A 6,834-nucleotide genomic window follows, 5' to 3' on the forward strand; every position below is an offset into this window, starting at 1 on the left:
CTTCCTCTTATCCAACCGTCCATTCAGAATGGACGGCTAAGATTACCTTAATCACAATGTCACAATGTCACGTCTCTACACTATTTTATTTTTGAATTTTTTTTTCTATAAACTATTTTGACACCAAATTTTGGACGTCCAATCCTCTATTAAACTCGCACTAGCGAAAAATATAAAAAAAATATTTTCAATGACCTAAAATGATCAAAATACCTTTGAAAACTTCAAGGAGTATTTTGATCATTATATTTTATCGAAATATTTTTTTTAATATTTTTCATAGGTGCGCCCCAATGAGAAGATGGCAGGTACCAAATTTCATATTTATACAATTTGTATAAAAACAACTAAAAATAAAATACTTTGATACGTCAGATCTAATATCAAACGGTGAGTGGCTCTCTTGATCCCATTTATTTTCGCCTTTTTTTTTTTTTTCTTTCCTTTTTTTTTTTTTTTGCATAGTTCTAGTTATGTAAATTTGAGGCTTCAAGTAAGTCCCTCTAATTTTTTTGGCTCTGAAATTTCCTCTTTCTCTCTCAATTTACATAGTTCTCTACAAGGAAAGGTCCTTCAAGATAATTATTCTTGTGATTGTTCAATTAAACTTTATATATTTGCAGGATTAGTTTAGTTTGGCCTGATCACATGCCATTGATTTAAGGAAAGAAGAGTCCCCATTGTTTCATGTGCTTGCTCTCTCCCACCAAAACAAGAAAAAAAAAAGGAAAATAGAAGAACTACAAAGTCCCCCAAACATGCAAATATATGATTTGGGTTTTTGAGTTTTTGATCCTAAAGAAACCCCTAAACCTACAATAACGATTTGGGTTGTTGGATTTTTAACAAATAAAAATAAAAAATTGCAAACCAATGAGCTAAAGAACCCCAACTCCGATAAATCAATACTTAACCAATGACTTATCAGTGGGTTTCAGGTTTTCTTTTTAGCCTATAAAACCTTTATATGATAGAAAAATAAAGTGGAAACCCAATTGATGGGTTTTTTGCGATTTTGTTGCAAAGTGTAATATTGGTGGCTGTTTGCAATTTTATTTCACATTGGTAATTTGATGCATTTGTAGTCACCTAGGATGTTAACAGTAGAATGGAGCATAAGACATCGTCTTGAGGCATCTACCCCCCTGACTACCGAAGCCTCAACCCTATTCTTATAGTTCCCATGTCATTACCACATGCTTTGCAATGAGTTATGTTTAGGAAATTGTTTTCTTGTATCGCCGTCTTCTAAATTGTGTAGGTATGGATGTATAACCAATACAAAGTGCAATTCATTTTAGTAACGATTGCTATGGATATTAAAGGTGCATATTTATGGAGTGCAAGTGTGCCTATTCACTTTGCATACAAAACAACAGCTTGAAGGTTTCGAGGTTGTTAGAGTTCTAAAACTGACCTATGCATTTTGCAGGAAACTATTGCATCCATTGATTGAGGACAATGTCAGACACATGGCATTGAGTTGAGAGGAGTCGTGGGAGGTTCATGAGGAGATTCAAGCTGCCTGAATCTCCCTAAAAATATCCATTTGTTGTATCTATTAATGGGGCTTTTTATTTTCTTAGCTATATTTTAGAGTACACTAGAATAGTTCATATGTCCCAAAGATTTAATTAATGGGATTCTTTGTTTAGTATATTTTGGAAGTGTAGTCCATAACCTTTTTTTGTGTGTATTCTCTCTCTCTAGCTTGCTTGATGTTCCAACAATTAGGTGCCTGAATCTCACAATTTGTACATCTTAGTGGGGAGAGATTTTTGGGGTTTCAGTTGGGAAGTGTATAAAGTCGTCATGGATAAATGGAACATGAATCATGACTGTTAATCTTATCACGAGTCTTCCCCTATGTATGTATATATGGATTAGAGGATGATATTTCTTGAAGATGAGCACGATTCATTGCATCTTTTGCCAATCTTCTTTGTCATGGCTCCAAATTTCAAAGGGGACAATGGGCATGAGTTTGTTATCTCACAGAAAGGAACCTCCGTGTGTACCAAATTGTGAAATTCGCTTAATCTAATTCTGGAGATGAAGGTGTTCTTGGAGTAAGGTTCAGAGAAAGGCACATTTGGAGGCTGGCATACATTTGAATGCGAAAAAATTGGAGATTGGTACATTCTTAACAATGGCCACCCCCTGTCTATCTGAAACTGAAAAAGAGATTGTACGAAGTGGTTGCACACCAGAATGGGTATGACACATCTGCTTTAAGGCATGATCCCAATCTCATGTGGGCACTAAAAGGACTTTATGATAAACACGATGTAGATATAAAAAAAAAATTCTTTACCCCTACACCAGCAAGATCACTTACAATGTCCCATTATAATTGACCCACTCCTGAAATAAATAAAATAATAATAAATTTGGCTTGCAATTGCTACATCTCAAATACAATTCTTTATTCAAGAAACAAAACTAGACTTTATTGCTTTATGGGAAGATGAGTAAATATTTAAAAGGTAAAATTGTCAAAAATTACTCGGCTTAATACCCCACGCCGAGTCTCTTAACTTCATTTTAAAGAGATGGGAGATGAATATGAAGAGAGCGGAGAGCCCATTTGCCACCCATAAAGTACATAGGTGATGCGTGCAACTTGGAGAGATATAAAAATTGGAGCATGCGTCTCTTTGGTAATCCAAAGCCCTTTCCAAAGAGAGCTAAATTTTGGGGTAGGGAGAGAGAAGTCTTAAGAGAGAGAAGAGAATATGTATCTCATTTCATGAGGGGAAACCTCCTTTATAGATTTTCTATATCATAGGTTTTGCCCCAATTCGTTGGAATCTCAACCGTCGATCTAAAGAGACTTGTGGGATGAGAGATTTTAGTCATTCATTTCTTTGATCCACCATCAACATTCAAAGAGATGAGCTAAAACCTTATCCTCTATTTCATAAATCTATTCCCATCAAATAAGAAAAGACTTATATATTAATATATCCAATCCTTAATTATTAGATCAACTAATCTTGATTCAAAAATTTAGTAAATATCTCAAATATTCAACTTTATCATAAGTTGGCTATACCTAAAAAGATAAGTCAATTAAAAAGATAAACATTATTCCCAAGAATGTTACGTGAATGGGTGCGGTGTGCCCCTTTTTGTGGCCACGTGTGGGCCCTACCTAATCCACATCTTTTTAAATTTTGGGCTCCATATTTTATGGAGGTCCCATATATTTTTTAAAAATATTTTATTTCATTTTTATGATTTTTAAATCTCATATTTTATTTAAAACATTGAAAAATTAACTTATTTTAATTTATAAATCTAAATGAAAAAAATAAAATATCATAAGATTCACAAAAATTCAAATAGACATTCTAAAAATCACATAACATAAAATTAACTAATATTGATGGGAATCGGATCCGTTAGTCTAGAAAATTATCAGTATATGGGAGCACTCCACCTTCAACTGCGAATCACGATACGCCGAGCTTTCTCAAACTGATCCAGCAGTTCTCATGACCCACAGTCCACTGCATGGGGCTCATGATTTTATCACCAAAGTCAGCCTATAGATTAAAGGACGCAATCTCATTTTATGGATTTCAAGATCTCTCCTAGAGACAAAAATCATGGTCTTCCAGACCATGATGCAACAATGACTCTATGGTGTATAGGGGTAATCTCTCGCACATATACATGCTTCACCCTCATTGGTGAATCTCAAAACAGCTATATATGTACATGTCGTGTGATGATATAACGATGAGGTTTTAGCCCTGTCTCTAAAGGTTATTCATCACAGGCAGGGTCACACAATCCCTTAACTCTCATTTGGGCATACTCTGACCTCATCAAGAGCTAACCCACTCGGTAAATCCTTATGCCCAGGTATCTTGGGTTTTTTCAAACTTCGGCTGGCCTAGCTCGTCTAGCCTAGTCCGAGTATCAGCAAATAACATTTACCTAGTATAGTTCACAAACAAACCACACTCCCACTGAGTTTATGCTCCACTATATCAAATGCTCATACAAGCTCTTTAAAGGCCATATAAACCCAACATCTCCCACTTAGACTTTGAAAGCCTTACATTTTCTCTTCCTCACTTTCTCTCATCCCCATATGCCTCTCTCAATCACAATCTCTCTTAATACATAAATCATGACTTTTGCGGTCAATCTTTTTACAAAAGGACTCATAGTGGCAATGCTTCTTTTTTTTTACTGTTCGGATCTCATTCTGAAGGTGGTAGTCGTCCATCTTTCATATCGCATCGCGAATCATGGATCTGTTGTCACAACAAATCATCGCGTATCCTCATCCCATGAGCTAGTATCCTCATGGGCTCAAAAGAGTTCTTCAAACAAGCCGCTTCTTTCTGTAGCCATACAACTAGCGCCATACATCTGGGTTCTATGGGTGAACAATACCATAGTCTGTTGTTCCAGCTGGAATGTCAAACACTAGGAACTCCCATTGGAATATTTAATTTTATACGCTTGAAGTTATTATGGAATCGTTGTTCCCTGTTACATGCATATCAATGCCGTGTTGTTGCAGAAAATCCTCATTGCCTCACAACACATCGATTAAGAAATTTTTTAATCCATACGACCTCCTTAGCCACCAAATAGCACGTCACGTATTCTGCCTCCAGGATGGATAATATCACCGTATCTTGTTTCTTTGATTTCCAAGAAATTGTTCTCCCTCGAAGCATGAACACGTATCCAGATGTAGACTTCACATCATCTGAATCTTTGAGATAGCTTGCATCTGTATATCTCAATATCCAAGTAGCTAAAAAAAAACGTGGGACTGTAGCAGCTCCCACTCAATTATTACACATACAATACGTACATTATCAATATTCTTATGTCTATATCATGACGTAACATAGCAAGTCTTATGCAATAAGTAATTCAATGCCTATTGGTTTCACAATACGTAAAACCTTTATAAACCACAAAAGTTCAACCACACTAGTCATCTTGGTAGTAAATCCATACAAACCAAGTTATCTAATCAATATAACATGTGCCGAGGAAGCCTAGCAAGATAGCTTTCTTACAACATTTCATATGGTTTAAGGTCTTAGGTAATTGAGGATTCTAAATAGCTACAAACATGAGTCAAGGCATATGGGTATTTAAAAACCTATGCATGATAGTTTTTCTCCAAATTTTATAAATACCTTGAAGGCATAATGTTTTTCTTCCTTTTAAAAAATTGACTTGGTATATATATCACAAACAATGGTTAGATAATAGTATGATAGTTTTAAATGATTTTCTTATATAAAGACTCAGGTTTTTAACAAAACATCCAATTTAATATTAAAATATATATTTAGTCTTCAAAATTCATTTTACCGCATTCACCTACCAAGTCATATTTACAGCTATAAAAACAAGTTATAAAGTCCATATTATAATTATATCTAAAACAAGGCATGACTAAATAATAGTTGTCAAAATTTTGACAAAAATTTATTTTGGCAAATATGAAGCCTTTATGAAGAGATCATCATTACATGCAATACATCATATTATTGAACATTGTTAGGAGGATGGTCACTAAAACCGAGTTCCATCAGAACATTTCATTCGTGCTTACATATTTGAATGACTCATACCCATATCTCATGTGTCACATTTAGGACTCAAAGCCCTCGATCAAATCACATCTCCATGTGTATCACTACCTTAAGTAGTCCGTACTTTTAGCACAATGAGGCACCACAACATATGGTATTCATATACAAGTTTTTTCAAATTTGTTAGCACATATCACTCAATGTCCATATACTCCATACATATTCACAAAACCATTAGCCAAAATATAACCAAAGTATCTAAAATGTTTTTACTGAATCCTCTTTCCCATGTAATGTGAGATAGATTTCATACCTCAAAACCATGTAGCATAGTACATGGGTTTTCTTGATTCATTATTTTTACTTATTTGGCAAACTTTGTGATCTTGGAAGAGCACGCGACTAATGGAGAATATATTAGTCATCGGTTTCATATGTCACGAAGTGTGCATCTCTTCAGCACTTGGATTCTTCTTTGTATAGCACTGTGAAAAAAAAAACGTCTTCTTCATCCCATCATTTTAAATATCACAAATTTAATTCTCCCACTAATCTTTAGTTTTTCTTTGCTACCTCCAAGTCTCTCTATGTATCCTTTCATTTCGAAGAAACCAAGACGTTGTTATAGGTATTGTATTTCTTTTTCTTTTTGTTGTTCCCAAATAGGACACTCTTCATATAATGTGTCGTACCTTGCCAACTTTGCATTACCTCTTTCTAAAGTTTTATTGTAATAAACCATATGCATGACACACTATAAAAACTCTTTTAAATGAGCCCTAAAAAAGTCTCCATTTAAAAATGTGCTTTAGAATGCCACATCTTTTAATTTATTGCAGAATAGAACATGAGCATTCCATGACAAAAATATGATATCCCTCAACTCATAAAGAGTTTCTCTCCAAATCTTTTTGAGTACTGAAATAGACTAAAAAATATAAAATAGTGCTCAATTTCATCCCTAAATCACAACATTTAGTGAATCTATCATTTAGTGACTTTTTACATCACAATGCAATTTCTCAACAGAAAATCAGATTGAGCATCTCTCAATAAAAAAATCGTTTCTCTCAAACTTCAAATAATTTCTCTTGAAATCTTATTGTTGAAAACTAGACTCAAAATCAAATCATAACTTTATGGCAAATAATACCTTCCTTCGGAGAAATAAATAAAGTGACATACATATCACAAAATAACCCGTACTCTAGTAAAATTATATTTTCTCTCTACCTTTTGTGGCATTTTACTTTCAAAC

At 34.2% G+C, this 6,834-nt stretch overlaps 1 long non-coding RNA gene across 1 annotated transcript in view; it reads left to right on the forward strand.

Annotated features, from left to right (window-relative positions):
• The window catches only part of LOC148783127 (uncharacterized), a 2,747-nt gene extending 439 nt beyond the window's left edge, over positions 1–2,308 (forward strand). Inside the window, exon 2 of the long non-coding RNA XR_016050369.1 lies at positions 1,433–2,308. This is a non-coding gene — a long non-coding RNA (uncharacterized LOC148783127). The remainder of the gene's footprint in view (positions 1–1,432) is intronic.
• The last annotated feature ends 4,526 nt before the right edge of the window (positions 2,309–6,834 follow it).

This window comes from Amborella trichopoda, chromosome 2 (assembly GCF_054954075.1).
Source record: "Amborella trichopoda isolate Santa Cruz 75 chromosome 2, AtrichopodaSantaCruz75HAP2 v2.0, whole genome shotgun sequence".
NCBI lineage: Eukaryota > Viridiplantae > Streptophyta > Magnoliopsida > Amborellales > Amborellaceae > Amborella > Amborella trichopoda.